The 19,193-nt window shown below is 40.0% G+C and overlaps 1 protein-coding gene across 21 annotated transcripts in view; it reads left to right on the plus strand.

Annotated features, from left to right (window-relative positions):
- Positions 1–19,193, plus strand: part of lrrc7 (leucine rich repeat containing 7) — a 97,120-nt gene that overhangs the window by 37,651 nt on the left and 40,276 nt on the right. For 2 of the 21 annotated variants that reach the window (XM_067513758.1, XM_067513760.1), the window contains one exon: positions 13,758–13,861. The exons of the other annotated variants lie outside the window; for them this stretch is intronic. The gene's annotated coding sequence lies outside the window, so the exon portion shown is untranslated. The remainder of the gene's footprint in view (positions 1–13,757; positions 13,862–19,193) is intronic. 21 annotated transcript variants of the gene reach the window in all.

Below are 19,193 nucleotides of genomic sequence, written 5' to 3' on the forward strand. Positions count from 1 at the left end.
CTATATTTACCTCCATTTATATTTGCCAGCAGAATAATATGTAATAAAATGGATACTGATAATGACTGATGATGCTGTTGTTTACTGTTGCACCGTAGGGCTGGTGCTTCATTTTCAGAAAGAGAAGCAGTGTCCATATTTCTGTGAGCATGGATATATACATCTCTTTCCATTTCACATTTACTCTAACCATAAATCCACTCATGTAAGTCCTTAATGCCAGCCTAAATTACGGAGTTCCAGTGCCGAGTGTGAATACGCACGGCGTCAGATCAAAGACACAATAAAAGCATTAACATCTCCTCTGCAAAGAGCAAACTTGCATGTAGCTGGTGGAGGAAGCTCAGGATCTTTCTGCTGCTCCACTACAGCTCTGACAGGACACTGCTGTTCGTGGTGCTGGTGTTGCTGCTGCTGCTGCTGCTGCTGCTGCTGATGCTGCCGGTTGCCTAGTGACTGTATCCATAGAACCGGCTCCCATCGTCATGGTGATGGGCCAAGGGAAAGAGACCCAGTGAGGCAATGGGGACAGAGATACCAGTACATGTGCAGTGTGTTTAATGACGAGAGAGAATTGTGATATTATCGAGGATGAAGATGACTATTACGGAGGCTGTGGTTGTGACATGTTGGCTCGTGCAAGATGTTGTGATGACAGTGATGGTGCTGTGGAAAATGATAAGGAGTCTAGTTGAATTTAAAATAATCTTTATTTAGCCACTTTATAGATAAATGGTCTTTTTTTTTCTGTCATATTTTTGACAGACCAGGACAAAATGCTACGTTTGGCAGAGCTTTGAAGCGTTAAAGAAGGCAATATCTCAATATGAAAGTGTAGCCATATTTTTATTATAAAATTATGACAGCGAAGACAGCTGGGAAAAGCTCCAGTACCCCATGACTCAAAATGATAAGCTATAAAGATAATGGATGGATGGATTAATCAAACGTTGACCATCGATTAGTAATTTTTTTGAATTTCAGGCTTTTCCAGTATTACAATTTTCCGCATTTGCTCTGTTTTATATGATTTATAAACTGAATGTCTTTGGATTTGGGAGAGTTTTTCAGACAAAATAAGACATTTAAAGACATCTAGTCAGGTTCTGGGAAATTTGGATTTTACCAATAGAAAAATGTATTTGTTAATCAACACTTTAACCGATAGGGGAAATTAAAATAATTTGCAGTCATATTTGGGAAGCTTTGGTCAACCAATTAATCAACCAATTAGTTGATTGATTAATCAATCATTAAATTTCTTAAAAAAACATATTTCTAAGCAGTTCTATAGTATTTCTTTTTGCCATTTAAACTGAACATATTTTTAGTTTTTGACTTTTGGGCAAAGCAAGAGATTTAACACAGGTAACTGATTAAACAAAAGAAATATGTTAATCAACAATGAAAATGATCTGTAGAGGACGTGTTTGTTTCTGGCGTGAATCTTTTATAACTTGAGCTCAGTCTGACCAAAGCTGCACATGTTTTACAACCTGTAGGGAGTCAGTGTTTGTTAGATTATGGATGGAGTTTGACTTTAAGCAGTACTCACCATTTAAGCATGAACTACATACACTACAGTTTTACAGCATTTTTATTTTTTATTTTTTTTAAGAGCACCAAAAACCAACCAGGTTAGGAAACCTTTGCAGTATTTGAGAGAACAAGAGAGCAGTAGAGAAGGGAGGGAGGAGAAACAGACAAACATTATCCCCTTTGTCACGGCACATTCTGTACTGTAGGTTCACACGGGCTGCATGAAACACTTGAAGCATGAAGTAAAACACACTGTGTGAAGTGGTCGCTCAGCGGATAAATTTATCTCAGCTGATTTTTTTTTTCTTCTTTTTTAATTTTTGATGCAGCTTTTGTGTCACTGTGAGTACAGATTCCTGTAGGAGCATCAATGCTGTCCCTTCTCCAGTCTCGATGACAGTGTTGCCATGGTTGCATCATGAACCTTGTTTTCTCCAGTGTGACATAAATTTTGGGCTCAAATTACAGATTGTGGATCCTGTGTCTGTACAGTCTTAACAGAGTGGGAATCAGGTGTAAAATCTTTAACTGAACTACGAATAGGATGATGTATTTCTTTACAGTCGGATTTATTTGCATTGAGCAAACTAAAGTCAACTAAACTAGAGGCGCAAGATATTTCACAAAAGAAAAAAACGAGCATTGACATACGTTCGTGCAAAACTGCAGACGTACAGAATAATTTGCTTTTTGTTTCACAGTGCTAACAGTGTTTACCGCTATAGCAACACAAATTAATGTGATAAAAAAAATTTTCGGTGACATGTTTTTTTTTCTGCCGCAGTGAGTTAGCTGGTCCTTAAAGTGCAAAACGCCCGCTGCAGCAGAGTCATTTGCTTCCACAGGGTTCAAGATGCACAGCTGCGGCTCAACCAGGCAGCAACTTTCTTGTGACACCTCGAAGGGACAGGCCGTGGAGCCTTAGGTATTTCTATGTGTCAACAAAAAGTTTCATCCATTGAGACAGCATCAAGAACTGAGGAAAGTAGCCTGTCACTGACAAGGAGAAAGTCAAGCTTTGTGAGATAATGCAGCTTTTCAGTTTTGTAGAAAATAGGACAGTGGTGAGGCAGCGAGGCCACATATGTGCTGCACTGTTAAGGTTTGCATTATTTGTTGGCAGTGCATTTATATTATAATAATCAACTGAACCATTTCAACAAAGCCATTGGTAACTGCAGTTGTGAAACTGCCTGGCAGGACTGTAAGCAAGGTGTTTCACACTGTACTCACGCTCTCTCTGCGTGTGTGTGTGGACAGCTGAGACTTTCACACTTGTCTAATGTGTCGTACGGTTTAACCCTGTGTTTCTGCTGAATCTGCTGCGCACTTGTCTTACTCATGTTGTGGGGGAGGGAAATCTGTCAGTTTGTGGGCACAAAAAATAAGTCCTCGTGATTTCAATATTGTTAATTATTGGGGTGAAGACTTGGTTTAGGCTTAGAGTTAAGAAAGCAGGGTTTGTGGTTTCGTCTCCAGAAAAACAGTGTGACACGTGCTTATTTTCCCACATATATTTTCTCTAGTGTTTCTTGCTTGCTGAGTTGCAGTGTGGTGGAAACTGCCATAAAATGCTTCATTTTGTGCGTCTGTGTCTGGTTTACAGCACAGATTGCTTCTAGCCCACATCTTTAAGGGGTTATTATAGTGCAAATGTTATTAACGCATTTAATGGTAATATGTTGTAGTGCTGTGCAAAAAAACTTGTACCTGTATCTAAATACTTGGGCTGGTGTCTCAGTGATAGAGCATTGGGTTGAGATGCAGAAGGCTGCGGGTTTTCTAGATCTTGACTTTTGCATTTGTCACTATCAGCCTGTGGATACAAATCCTCTTACACGCTGATGTTTTTTGCACGGTTTTCCTGTAGGTAGGAGGTTTTTTTTTTTTTATGTTTTATCTTTTGCACAAACATTCAGATACATGTACAGATTGGATTTGCACCGCACTTCTGTAAATGTTAAAATACACTGTATGCACACTCTTTTAACTCCATGCAGTCCCTTCTTCACAAAAAGACATCTATTGTACTTAGATCTGCAGAACATTGCTGGTAATAGACTTAGGGCTCAAACCTGTCTGCAAGTCCTTGTGACATGTACAACACCTGGCAGACTTCTTTCCATTCATTTCCAGGTCACTTCACTTAGCTTTGAGTCAAACAAGTTGACTTATGCCATGTGGCTGTCCAATAAAAACCACAGGCTTTGTGTTTTCCAGCAGAATAAATGTTAGAATGTCTTTTGATAGATTCTAAATGAATTTAAAGGTGTGAAAGGGGTTCTAACAGAAGTAATACACAATTTAAAGCCGGTAAAACGGGCATTAAAATGAAATCACACGCTCTTTTTGTTGAAGAGAGTAGCCTGACTGAAGTGCTTGAAAAGTAATTTTCATCGAATTCACCTTTCCGCTTTTAGATTTATGAATTTGTTTCTTTCCCACACAAGCAGAAAGATAAAATTAGTTTGCTCTGTGTTTATAGAGAGAAGTTAACATCGCTGTTATGAGTAGCTGTAAGAACATTTAAATTCCAAGAGATCAGAGAAATATTCACACTTAATCTACTGAAGAAACTAAAGTAGACAAACAGAGTAGCTTGAAAAATGCTATGAAACCTCTCTTGATCACTAGTGTGGTGCTTGGATCACAGCATTGCCAGAGCCCATAGTAGACATCTCAGCTATCACAATGCTTTAAATCTAGTCCTTCCCTGAAAGGTGATGTAAAGTATGACAAAGTACAATGTGAGGAGGCCGGTGTGGCTGCATCCTGTTGTGACTTTTCACTTGTTGCTGAGGTCCACTCAGTCCTTAGGGAAAAAAGACCAAGCTTTGGATGTGAGCAAGAAGAAGACAAAGAGAAACCCTAAGGCCCTGAGTCCTTAAAATCCAGTCACCTGTTTGAAATTCGCAGCTTTTAACATAATTTTTTTTGTCCTTTCTGCTTATGTGAGTTCAGTGTCACCACAGCGGATCATTGTCCGCGTGTTGATTTGGCACAGTTTTTATGCGGAATGCTCTTCCAACCCTCCCCAATTTCTACCGGGGTTGGACCGACACTGCACAGCTGGGGAGGGGAATAGGCTCATGGGGGTTCCGTGTCTTGCCCAGAGACACTTCGACATATAGCCGTAACCACTGACCCTGTGGTCTCTGTCCGACTGCCTTAGCGACTGAGCTACAGCCGTCCCCCATTCACAGCTTTTAACATGAAGGTCATTTAAATTTTTAATTGTAAAGTCAGCGAACTAAAAATGTGTTTTATAAGTTAAAGAAGACATTCTTTATTCTTCTGTAGTTCTCTTATTGTAAACAAAAAAAAAAAGCATCAATGCAACAAAACTTTCTGTCTTCACCAGCCTGTCTGTGACACTCAGTCCCAATCCATTTTTTTCTGCTGAGGACATACAGCTCTGCAGTTTATAGCAAATGTTTCTCAAACGGGGTAACGAGTGCATTTTGTTGGGAAGTATTTTCAGCTGCAGACTTGGTGAGCGTCAGGACAGTGAATGTGGGACTGACTCAATATAAGTGTGTGTGTGTGTGTGTGCCCGCGCTCATGTTAATGAAGGAACATGTCACTCAGTGCAACACTGTGGCTTAGAGAAGTGTTTTTAATAGTTTGTGGACAACAGCAGAGCTCTGAATCCCACACGAGGCTTTGCAACCCTGTCTACACTACAAATGACTGTACATCTGTAAGGAATGTTACTGCGACCCTATTGGTTTTTTATTATTATTCTTTCCATGGGTTTGTGATGTTGCCATCACAACAGTTAATTCAACCAATCGCCCATGAATTATGTGCCACCTTGCAATTTAAAACATCACAGAAACACTGTAACATGGAAAACTCTCTTAGGAGAGCTGTCATGAAATCAGACCCTTTAGGCCGCAACAATCACCAATAGGTCCGCAAAAACCTGCAGGGACCAGTTAATCCAAATGTCTAGTTGCAGTTACTTTGACACTGATCAGTCAATAAAATCTGAACTTAACTACACACAGTCATGCAGTTTGTCCCTCTAGCATCATTTTAAAAAATGGGTCCCCGATGGGCCTCCTCACCATGTGATTCAGTTTGGTCATTTTTCCATTTGTTTTTTTGCTTTCTGACCGTTTTTGGTCATCGCGTGTGTGTTTTAGGACTTTTTGTGTCAGCTTTTTGCCATTTGGTGTGTTTTTGGAGATGTGATAGCTATTTTTGGATGCTTTGTGCCTGTTTGTGGTCAACTTGGATACGGTTTAGGACGGTCTCTTCATTTTGCACCTCTGTTATTGTGATTGTTGTGCATCTTTTTTGTGGCCATTTTATGTCTTTTAATTTCTTTCAAACAAGCAATATAAACAGTAACGTTAGAGGATCTGGCCCATGATTAATAAACGTATTGAATTCTAGTAGATTTTATGTTGAAGAAACAAATATGGAATATCAACTAACTTGTCCTTAGATTTCTAGCTTTAAATGATCTTTGCTTCATTGTGATTCTTCCCAAATTGCAGCAAAGACAGATTATGGATAGACACTAGTGGTAGAGCACTAATGGTCAGTATACAGTGTGACCGAGCTTCTTTCATCAGGGAAAAAAGTATCAGGAGGGGATACGGAGAGTTGCATTGATGCCACTACTTTTTTGGTTCGGAGCTCACAGCAAAGTACGGTAAAAAGCAAGAATATAAAACCGCATTCACTAGTTGTGATGTGCACATCACTGTAATGTTACAGCTGGTGCAAGCGGTGCAAAATGTAATTATTTACTCCAGAGAAGCCTGTAAATTTTATGTATTTGTTCCTTATATTTAACATTACTAATCTGAATGTGCTAGGTTGTAGTGGAAGAAAGAGTTCAAATATTCTTTCAATGTAGAAAAAAATAAAATCAGTTCAAGCAGCGCAATATTGTACCTAAATATAGCACTGGACTAAATATTCTTGATACATTCTAGTAGTGTTCTTAGAATTATCGATTCTGTCATTTAAAACCACTTACTTTGCCCCAGAACAAAAAAATCCCTCATCTGAAAGCAAACCAACTTTTTTCAAGGCAGATGTTATGACATGTCATAACAATCATGCAGGTATGACTTTAATAACACTGATATTGTCTGAATTCCATCTGAAAGGAAAGGAGCCACCATTAAATTCCCACTTGTGCTGCGTTGGTAAGACAAGTCAAAATGTCCATTGTTGCATTTTATTGTCAGACCGGGTTATTTTGTATTAGAGAAAAAGAGATTATTCTTTACAATGGGAGGGGGCATCTATGGTATTATGGTTTTCACCTCTCGCTGCTCTTTAGTTTGTTTTGTAAGCTTTAAATCTCAGAAAATGTCCTTTAGAGCTTAGTACAACCATGCAAACAAAAATTCCTTACTGCAGTTCTACAAACAATATTTCAACCAGCGGGATATGTGAAAACATCATATTTTGTTTTCCAGTCATTTCTATGCTGCTCTGCTTAATGGTTGTGTCCATTCATGAGCTCATTTCTGTTATGAGAGGTGGTCATAATTTTGTTTGCCAGTATTTTTCCTTTACATTTGAGCAAAATCCTGAGGCTCAGTGTAGGCACCGATGTGGGGAGAATATTAATTGAACACTGCACAACACGTGACTAAGGGAAGACCTCCGACCACTGTAAGTGTGTGTGTGTGTGTATGTGTGTGTGCAGTATACTGTGTCACTCAGGACTCTGGTGAGTGCCCATCCATGCATGAGCTGCATGTGACTATATGACTGTGTGTGTACTTGTATGGTCTGTATCTTTGTGAAGACCAACCAAGTTTTATACTTTAGCTGGTCCTCACTTTCAGACATAAATAATCTCAACAGCTCTTTAAAAGTTAAGACTTTGCTAAGGATTGGGTTTAAAGAAAGGGACGGGAGAATGCATTATGTCAACGAGGGTGTGTCTGTCGCTTTGCAAACGTGAGAGAGAGAGGATGGCCTGAGCAGAGGACAGGTTCACAATTTTTAGGCAAATGTGTATCTAAAGTTAAAGTCTGAGGTCCCCAAATCAAGCGAATGTAAAGCCAAGTTCAAGTCTCTAAAATTAAATTAAATAAAAGCCAATAGGGACTAAAAAAAAAAAAAATTATTCCAGCAAGTTAAATTTGTCTTAAATGTTTTTTTTTGACAGACTACAAAATCTGTGAAATAACCCTTAGAATACAAAATTTACTTGATGCAAAGTCGTGTCATTTCCAACTCTGTAAATCATTTGCTTCAGGCACTTCACTCAGCTGTACATCTGGCCAAGGACTGTTGGAATGTTAAGAGTTGCACTTGATTTGCATGTGTTTTTGTGTTGAATCTATGCAGAGACTGAATTGTAGGCTACGCAAGTGGCCTATGCCACCCACAAGGGTTCACATCAAGTGTTTCAACTCACTGTTTTATTGGATTAAATCAAACCGTGTTCTCTATCATACCTTAAGCAAAGGTAAACATAACTACAAAAAATAATACACTTCACGTGAATATTGTACCGCAAGATCTGAGGTTTTACCAAAAAACACATACATTGTACCGGTACAATTCACAATATATTGGAATTTTGTCAATAGTAACATTGGTATGTTTTCGTCAAATAATATTTGCTGTTGCAAATGTGGAAACAGGGTTTCTAGGTGTCTTATTGTCGATAAAAATGTAGACGGAACATTTACTCTAAACTTACTGCACACTTTAATTACAGCTACACAGTGTTATCTGGAGCCAAGTTTATCCACAGTTCACCACAGTCACATTCTTCAGACTAGTTGTCGAGTTTTTGTGGTAGTGCATCTATAAACAGACGAAAAGAAGGTTCAGTTAAAATTGTTGCTGTTTAATTGTACTGCATTTTTGTTGTTATATCTACCTGATTTACACCTATGCACAGGCTAAGTGACAAAACTACCTCTGTACACTGCAGCACATCATCCAAAATCAACATTACATTAAATAAACAGCTTAAACAAAACATGCACATCATAATCTTCGTGAACTGGCATCGCACACATACAGCTATACACGCTGTTACCCAGCATGCAACGACGCACCCGATTGAGAAGTCTATGCCACAGATAAGGAAACTGCTAGAGCTGGACAGACCGAGACAGAGAGAGGCAGGGAAGTGGGGGAGTGACAAATAGCAAGTACAGACTGTGTGTGTGTTCCCACAGTGCATTTGTGGCATTGACGTATTGCTGCTTTTTGTATACAAGAACATTTGCAACTTAAGTGTGAAGAGTCCGAGTTAATGTTACATTTTCGTGCAGTAACGAACGCATTAGTTTAAATACATGATCGGTTCTTTGAAGCGCACTGAATCGTGATGGTGAAGTCCGCTGGTGCCCAGGTTTGTGGGAGTGAAGCGTCTCACCCTTGACTGACTGGCCTGCATTTGCCTTGTGATGCCCACGTCGCCGTGGCGATGGCATCGTGTTAAAGCGTTTTTCCACAGCGGCTTTGTGTCGTGACTCGTGGGCTTCACACCGATGCATTCTCACGGAGCTGCCTCCTCACTGTGACTGGTCTCCTCCCGTCTCCCCTGTCCAGACAGTTAAGGTGTCTGTCATTACTCTGCAGCAAACTGTGTCTGATAGGTGCTGATTGTGACTGATGGGGACCGGTGGTGATAGGGTGGCGTAAGGGTTATTATGATGATTACAGTTGAGATGATGATCAGTAACAGGATGCATCCCTTTTTTTTCCAGCCTTCCGGCTCTCATCAAAGACAGGTTGTGAATGCCTCTGGGTGAATCCGTTTTCACATACATTACTGAGGGTCTCAAGCTGCATTGGGGAGCTCTACATATTATATTTATTTATTGCCATCAGTATCAGTGTGGTGGATGCAAATGAGAGGCGAGATCCGAAAAGCCCCTCCATGCAATTTAGATTCCTGAAAATGACACTTTGCCACGGATGCTACAGAAACTGCAAGTTCTCATAGTTCATCCCGAGGTGATTAACAGTTGGTGTCTGGAAACAGTTGGTCCAGACTCTTGAAACAAATGAAAGTAATGTCAGTGAGTGTGTCACCAGTGTGTGTGAAAGACAGATGGGGAAATGCTTAAAATTGCTTCAAATGAACCACACAAGTCTTTATGGCAATTTATTCACATTTCAGACATGAACAGTAGATAACTGTAGTTATGATGACTTACACCAATTTGTTATTCCTTAGTTCAGTTTAATCTGATGGCCTTCAGTCCAAACGACACAGAAGCAACTCCATTAGATCAAGATAGAAGCAGCGATCCTGTCTGTGACAGCTACACTAAAAAAACATTTTATGACATTTGTATCCTGGATTCTGGCTACTGCACAATAGAGGTGTGTTATGGGCATCGCTCTTTTTTTCCCCCCCACAGCATCCAGCAACTTGCAGCAGATTGAAGCTTGAATGCAGTGGAATTCAAAGTGTTACTGTGGATCATATTCAATCAGGGAGGACAGGAAATTTGTGTCTGGTGTGATGCTTCATGTGAACATACATTTAGTGAAAGCAGCACTAAAATACTGAATTCTTTTAGGTCACTTACAACCACAGTGAAAATGTAAATCTCCAGTTTATTGTTAAAAAAGGATTTAGAAGAGTTAATTTTGACTTTTTTTGAAGTGTTCCAACACCAAAGTAGACATGGAACTTGGATTTGCTTCTTGTAAAACCCCTTTGGGCCAACGCATAAATGCAGTGCTGTGCATGTGCATCATATACTGTAGATGCTTGTATTTACTGAATAGCGTCTAAGGACTGTGACACACCGAGCCGATGACAAAGAACCAGAGGCAATGAAGATAAACGGCTGTGTCAGCTCACGCTGCCTTTTGTCTAGGCCAAAAAGTGGCTCTTGAACACACCAAAGATGACAGACAAAAGGTACGAAGGACGGATGTTCAGCTGCTGTGTGAGAGGAGGAGCAAGTAGAATTCCTGGGACTACGGATTTACAGTGTTCCAAGTGTTATGAAATCATTGTTGGCTCACCATTTTCATACAGCGGTACCTTTTCATGTACTCATTTGCTGAGCTGAACAGAGTGGTCCCTCACACCAGTAGGAGTGCCGCCAAATCAAACTAGTGAATGGGCTGAAAAAGCCACTGACAAGGGTCAAACCAGTGTTGACTACGTGGGTCGAGCTGTACAAAAATGAGGCAGATGGTTGCTCACAACGTCACTGACCGTCAGCTTGGTGTGTCACAGAAACACAGAGAAATTCCTTTGAACAGCATCAAAACTTTTCCAACTCTGGCACATTTAATAGCATTGACTCAAATTTCCATATTTCCACATTCTGAATTTCTGCTGTACAAAGTTTACATTCAGTCCACCGAATTACAAAACATCATGCAGTGGCTGTTTCAATGATTTCAATTCCGAGTCCATTTCCCTCACCTGAGGTAGTGGTTTAGGAGTGTTGCAGAAAGCTTGTCAAAATGGTGCCTTTAGCTAAAGCTTTTTAATTAGTGTTTTATGGTAATTTTAAGCAATTGAGTTTTCTGGTTGTTGTGGCAACTGCTCACAGTGCAATTTCCATGGACTGTTAAAGAAAAGCTTAAGGGATAAAACTTACCAAAGTGTTTATGCAAATGGGGTGATGTCGGCCACGGTGAGCAAACAAGTGAAACCCTGAAAACGTAAGGAGAATCAATTTTCGGAGGCAATATGCTATGAGACGGTTTGCATCAGCGTGACCTTGAGCAAAACGGTCAACCTGAGTCGGTCACTCCAAGGATGGTGGAGGCTGAAAGCTGAAGGATGAAAAGCCAGTTTTCATTTAGAGAGTGGCAGAAAGGGGAGGAAAGAGGAGTGACAGCGGCAGCAGCAGGTGATAGATGGAGTGAACGCATGAATAGAGATCCAGACTGTCAAGCACAGCCACAGGCCAGCAGAAAGATTGAGAGGTTGTTCCAGATAGCAGCAGGCTTCACAGTGTGTACAGAGAGAGTTTTTCAGGTAAAGGTGAACAATTCTCTAGGATTCTGGACTATGCATCTTCTGTATTCATCATGTTGTAGAGAAACAGAGAAATGTATTTGGGTGCTCAGTAACTCGTCTGGGAACCAATACTAAACACAGAAATGGTCTCTAATAGACAATCATATCAGCGTTCGTTAAAAAAGCTAAAGCTTTGGTGTCTTTCTCTGAATAAAACTAGGAATTTCGAGCCTTTTTTTCTCTAGGACATTATGGCTGCACAATATATCGTCATGGTGATGTGCACGTGGGAAAAAGTCATATCTCATTACAGGCACTGTTTTTGCAGCTTGATACAAAAGGATCACTCTTTTTTTTTTAAGACTAATCGAGAAAAGAAGTCGGCCTCCAATTTTATTCTGTTCTACACAGATTCCAGGAGCCCTTGTTTTTGAAACATACCCCCCCACCCCCCCCACCCCAGTGTTTATTTACCATTCAACAGTGTTCAATGTGTTGAATGGTAAATAAATGGTCTGCTTATACTATAGGTTCTGTTGCTTCCTATTCACCCATCCACACACCATCCACAGTTTCTGGTCAGCTGCCAGCACTACCTCATCCGACCAAGGTAGAGAGGCATTCAGGGACCGAACAGGAAGTTGGTGCAGTTGCATTTCAAGTGCAGTAATACTGTAATACACCTGATAGTGTCTCCATTTGCTATATGCATGATTAGAATAAACAACTTTAGTTTTGCAAACTGGCATGAAAAGTTATGATTTACTTTTTTCCCTTTCATACTGATGACGGAGACCAGAAAACACGGTCTGTGGAGATTTCCTCGTTCTCAAACACAAGATGATGTGTTTCCAATGACTCACCTCCTGGAATTTAAAAATGGATTTAGATCAAGATACGCCTGTTGAGAGGAAACAAAAAGTACTGTGCTCACATTAAGATGGCTACCCTTTCTGTCTCCTGGTAGGGGGTGGGATGGAGAAAGAGAGAGAGAGAGAAAGAGAGAGAGAAAGAAAGAAAAAGTTAAATACAAAGACAGATGGAGGAAAAGCGTAGAGGGAGAGAGAGAAGCCTGAAAGGGAAAAGGGAGAAGACAGAAAGAGGAGATGTACCGGGGCGTCTCAGGCAGAACTGGGCCACCGAGCACAACCCTGGAAGAACAGAGAGGAGGAAAAAATAAAAGACTGGCCTGGAAACAGGAAAGAAAGAGAGAGAGAGCAAAAAGATACTTGACAGAAGGAGAGGAGGGAGAGGCTTCCATAAAGTAATTTCTCTGTGAGCTTCACAAATACTGAAAAACAGTTGGACAAACGAAGCCTTCAGCTAAAAAAACAAATAAGTCAGTCTGGAAATGTTTGCGAACAGCCAGCTGACTGACTGTTGACGATGGCACCACTCCACTTTAACACACAGTCTAACCTCTGATGTTCAGAACGTCCTTGCGACGTCTTGTGACTTTAAACCTAATGTCCTTCTAATTGTTAAGTACTTGTGCTTTGTACACAGTAAAATCACCAAATATAAGGCAAATGGAGCAGCAGTCATCAGAAAAGCTATAACTGACATGTCAGATCAGCTCAACCTTTTGAAAGACAAAGTTTTTAAATGCTCATCAACCTTTTGCACACCAACTTCCCAGCTCGTGTTTGACCTTGCTGTATCTGTCTGCATCCTGTGCCCAGAGCCAAATCCAATCGGAGTAAATTGATTTTGAAAACCTGCTTAAACGGTGCATTGCATCCAATATTTTCGTTCTGTCAAACTTTTTAGTGATGCCATTACATATTATGCTGACCAATACAAACTACACCTGACGTTATGAACATTAGACAAGTAGTAACAAGTAGGTATTTTTCTTTAATTACATTTTGGACTGACTCACTGTAGATATTTAGTCTGAAGCGTCCAGTAGGTTAATTAACGTACAGGTATTTCTTTGGTTACAGACTTTTTTGGCATGTGACCCTGTAAAACAAAGCTGTGTCCACCTACAGTGCTTATGTCTTCAATAGTGTTACTGGTAATGAGCTGTCAAACCACAAGGTGCCTTTTTCTGTATTTTATTTGAATGATTGTAGACTTATACTGTATAAACGTAAGGTTAGGAACCACTGGTTCAATATATAAAATGCAACAAACATGAGAATGTGTTGTAACATGTATTCTAGTGGTTAAATGCCAACTCTGTCTCCAAGAAATGACGTTCCTGTGCTGCTAAACTGCACACACAATTGAGTCTTTTTGAGGAACGTCATCAGTGAATGATTATTTTTCAATCCACATTTAGTAACCAGAAGCAAGTTGCAAGAAGGTGGCTGGGGCCACGCGGCAGGTGCACAAAACACACAGCTGTCCGACCAAAGATCTCAATTCTACTTCAGAGTCATTTGGGTGAGAAAAACTCTTAAGTTTAAATTAAGTTTGACTGTGTCTTTGTTAAAAGGAAATAAACATGTGTGCTACATTTTTCTGTATTAAGTCACACCCCAATCTTTCCCTAACCTTAAACAAGTGCTGTGAGAGCTTCACTGAAACCAGAAAAACTTTGATGATGCTGTGTATCTGAATGCTGAAAATCTAGATGATGCTTTCCTAGATCTGATATTTTGGCGGAAAGGAACATTTCATTGGGATGTTCAGTGTCACCGTTGGCACATACTATTGCATTACATTAATTGTCAACATAGCCTGAACAAAAATGCAACTCGTATGTTCAGAAATGTTGAAAAATTGCTGCAGTGACCCAGATACGTTTCCGTCTGACGGCACCACTCTGGCTCTGTGTCACGCAGGATTTTTCTGTCTGGCAGAGTGTTTATATGTCTGTATTGTGTACTATTTATATATCCCACTATTTCCTTGTCTGTCTATCATTTTTCACTAAATGCAGTAAGATCCGGAACCTTTCTAGTTACAGAGTAGGAGCATGTGCCTTTTGTCAAACATCTTTTCGGGTCATCTTACGGTAGTTTAGGTAACACAGCATTGACCCATTTGGTTCATGCGTGTGTTTATTCATTCATGCATCTGAGCACAATTGATTCCTACATTTCAGGTGCAGGTGACTTGTCAGCTGTTTTGTGTGTTATGTTGTGTTGGCCAGTTGTTATTCTTAGCGTCTGTGATGTACTGTAAGGGTCATTGAGTTTTAGAGACGTGCCACCTGGAGCCACAGTGTCAGGCAGATTGGACTGGCTGAGAGTGTGAAAACGCCAAGAACGTGATTCAATATTGCTCTTTTGTGATTCCTTCAAACTGTCAGTGAAAACAAAAATCATTGTTCATTTGTTCAAATACAACCCCGATTGAAAAAATTTTTGCATGATGTGTAAAATGTAAATCAGAATGCAATGATTTTAGTCACAATAGAACATAAACAACATATCAGATGTTGAAACTGAGACATTTTACCAATTCATGGGAAATATTAGCTCAGTTTGAATTTGATGGCAGCAACACATCTCAAAAAAGTTGGAACAGGGTGATGTTTACCATCGTGTCTCTGAAATGCCCCTTTTATACCCAGTCATGTTACTGACCTGTTGCAAATTCACCTAATTAGTTGTGTAATGCTCCTCCATTTGTGGCAGTGACTTTTCCAGCCTTTTGTTGCCTTTGTTCCAACTTTTATGAGCTAATATTTTCCATGAAATGGTAAAATGTCTCAGTATCAACATCTGATATGTTGTTTATGTTCTATTGTGAATAAAATATGGGTTGATGACATTAGCAAATCATTGCATTCTGTTATTATCCAAAAAACTTTTTTGGAATTGGGGTTAAATATAAAATGCTTGCTGGTTAAACTTTCTGATCTGTGTAAATAATTTCCTAAATAGCAAAGGTCGTTGCCGAAATGCTTAGTGTGGTTCCCTAACATTAGTCAAATAGTTTTCATCACACGGCATTGATTGCATATCTGTCGGTCCTGCGGGTGGGATTCCTGAGCTGGCGTTCTTCCTGAGGTTTCTCATATTTCCTCCTTGGTTATCGTCATTATGTTCTCATTCCTCGTTAAAGTCACACGTAGCTAGAGGACATCCCGGATGACCGTGAGGCTATAAAACACTGTAAATGTCAAACTTAACGTTCATTACTGAAATCCAGAATTCCCTCTGGGGGTATAGCTGTACTTTAAACCTTGAAAACATTGTTTTCTGGCCATTGCTCAGCATGCAAGATGACTCCTGACGGCATGACAACACATTAGTGTAGCATGTTTCTGCTGATCTCTGGTTAGTGGGGGCCTGAGTTTGCAAACAGGACAATTGTAAATGATTAAGATGCTGGCTCGGAACAAAAGTAATGGCTGTAAACGGTTTTTCAATGAATGTTAACAAAGAAAGTACAAGCTGTCCCTGGCTGCTAGTTATCTTACTGCCTCCCACATGCAGTCTCACAACACATATACACACATACACACACATACACAAAGCTCAGGGATTTACTCAACAATGTGGAGCAGTGGGATGTGAAACGGGATCTTACCTTTTCACTCCCTGTCGCTGCTGCACGTAACCATGCGCTATAATCAGTCTGTGTGTGTGTTTGTTATTGTCATTGATTTATGTGTGTGGGCATTTTGCTATGTGTGTTTGTGCTTTTAATGTGTACTTTGTGTGACTACTGTGTCAAATTGTGAGTGAGTACAGAGGCCTGGAGTGGGCTCTGCAGAGTTCAGCATTCACACCTTTACAAAAAACCACAGTCGGAAAGGAGAAACAAAGAGAAGTCGTTTAAAGCTCCTGTTCAGGTGCTATAGACATGTCGGATGTATCTGAGTCCATGTAAAGCGTCACCAAATGTAGAGCGATCGCCCACTGAGTGCGGCATGTTCTGTTTTATGACAGAGAGAAAAAGAGAGTGAGTAAAAATACATGCAGCTCCTGGGAGACGGTCTCTATGGCAGCCGTTACTGTGGTGACGGCAAGGCTGCACGTGAAGCGATGGCTGTGATGGGGCCCTGGGGATTTCAACCTCTTGAGCTCCTGCAGGAGACACACACACACACACACACACACACACACACACACACACACACACACACACACACACACACACACACACACAAACGAACCTGAATGAAGAACACATGGAGGAGAGAGGGAGAGAGACCATTTGAGGTGAAATTTAGGAGGATCACATCACACTGACTGCTTACTTGCAGTGGTGGAAAGTGTGTACATTTACTTAAGAACTGAACTTAGAGTACCTCCATTTTCTGACACTTTTTACTTCTAGTACTACACATTTCAGAGAATAATACTATACTCTTTCCTTTTCTACGAATATTCAACAGCTCTACAAATTATTTCAAATATTTTTCACACTCTTTTCGTTTTCATTATTTTAATCATTTTGATGTACACAATTTTAGTTGGACAAAACCAAATTCATATAGGTTTTACTTTGGTCCCACAGAGCAAACAATTACTTTATCTTTCAGGACAATTCCAGTTCATAGATAAAGAATTATTTAATCCAAAAAATGTTAAATAATCTTTTTCACAATGTAGTGACATCCTGCTCCTTCTGCAAGATACAGACACTTTTTTAAAATTGACAATTGATTTCTAAAACTACAAAGGCTAAAGACAAAATTCAAAGATAAATGCATCAAGTAGAATTATCTTTCACTAAAAATGGGACTTGTAAAACAATATCCTTTTTTTTTCGGTTCTTACACTCCTGAATGCAGGACTTTTTTGTGGTTTTACTTAATTCTGCTTGGTTGTGTGGAAATGTGTGCATGTGTGTGGGTGGCTGCATGTGTGTGTAGCATGTGTGGGCGAGTGTGTGTTACAATAACAGTTCTTGCAAAGTTTCTCACTACTCACATACTGTATCTTTTTTTTTTTATTCACTTGTTTTACTCATACTGTACTGAACAATGGAAAACTATTTGTGTGTGTGCGTGTGCGTGTGCATGTTGGGAGCTTGCACGTGTAGCATTGCCTCTGCAGAGTCAGTCTGCTCTGTCATGCTGTTTCCATAGCAGCAGCAAAAACCAACACAGCCAACCACGCTCACTTCCTACTTTTACGTTATTGGTGCCGGCTCACTGACACTTTTATACTTTTTTTTTACTTTTTTTTTTTTTCTACTGTTGTCGGAGCCCCAGGAGTCTGGACAGGAGTGGGGACACTTCGGTGTCCTTCTTACACTCATGCATTCACACAGAGTCAACCCCAGCAGAGGGAAAACAAATAAATAGAAAATATAAGCATAGAATTGTCCACAAAATAAGAGTTTTAAGCCTAGATGCTTGTGCACCGTGTCAACGTAATCATCTTGCAGCGTCTCTTTGTCCTTTGTTAATACTTGTCTTTTGGTGTGAGGAAACGCTACAGGTCTCATCCCTCCTTCTTCATACATCTTCTTCACCGATATTCTCGATGTTTTCTGCCGTAAGCTTGGTCTCTGGAGGTGTCTGTGTCACAAAGGTGACTGCTCACAGTCTGCACTCCTAATATTTGTCATCATCTCGGTTGTTGTAGTACCTGCCTGATTCTAATGGCCAACATCAGCTGTCCTGTCTTTCTCTCTCTCTCTGCTTTATTGACAAAAAGCTGTTATTTTTAGTCCGCTCTCTCTTTTCATATTTAAGCTGTTACATCAATAGACTGAGGGCACAATCAAGCAGCTGCAGCATCGGTAGCTAATAAAAGCAGACTGTTTAGCAGACTGTGTGCTGATATTTATGCTATTGTCTTTGCCAGGTCAGTAACCACTAGTTAACTTTCAGTGCTTTAGGTTTGGGTCACTTTGGTAATCTTAAAAGACCTTCAAAACTTTTCAGTTCAGGTCACTTTATTTGCACCCATAAGTAGATTTGGTTCATAGTAAAAACAGTGAAAAGCAGGGAGGCAACATTAAGACCTAATACTCCTTCACCGCAGCCACATCTTTAGCCAACGCTAATGTTCCAGTGTATATAAATATAAGATAAGCTATTTTTATTCTAAGATAGTTTCGCATTTGTTTGTGGTCATTCTCTGTTTATATTTGGTTGTCACATATCCATAATTGGTCATTTTGTCTCTCTGTGATCCTTTTGTATCTCTTAACTGAGTCACTCTGTCTTTCAAGCAAGAAATATTGGGGCCCCCTGACCACTGAGGCCCCTGGCCCTGTTTCCAGTACAACCATTTAGGAATCCATCCATGAATGAAACCAAAGTCTCTCATGAAACAAGTCTCTGTAATTAGTACAGAAGGTAAAGGTGGGTCTTCGTTAAAGACGCACATAAAAGAGGAGCTTTCCAATCCCACCTCAGAGGGGTTTTTGTTTTTAGTCCTAAGCCCCCAAATTTTGTAGGTTAAATTATATTTTAGATGCAGAGGTGTGGTGTAGTGTACATTTATTAAAAACAACAAAAATCCATCCATCCATAATCTTTCACCCCACACAGCTGGTCGAGGTTTAAACCAGAGACCCTCTAGTTGTGAGGCAGCAGTGCTAACCCCTCAACATGCAGGTACCTAGGCTACATTTGTCTTTCAGTACTAGTTGTATCTGTCATGATTGGATTATTACTATCTTTAATGTGTTCTCACAATTTTAAAAAAACTCAAAACAGACTGAGAAGTTGAAATCTATTTACAGTGTTGTTTTACTTCCACAAATAAATCTTCATTTTCTAAGTGTCATCCATCTTTCAGCACTAAAACAAATCCTAGATTAGGAAAAGCTGTAAAAATGAGGGGTTAGACAAAAACCAGCG

The sequence above is a fragment of the Channa argus genome, chromosome 8 (genome assembly GCF_033026475.1).
Source record: "Channa argus isolate prfri chromosome 8, Channa argus male v1.0, whole genome shotgun sequence".
Classification (NCBI taxonomy): domain Eukaryota; kingdom Metazoa; phylum Chordata; class Actinopteri; order Anabantiformes; family Channidae; genus Channa; species Channa argus.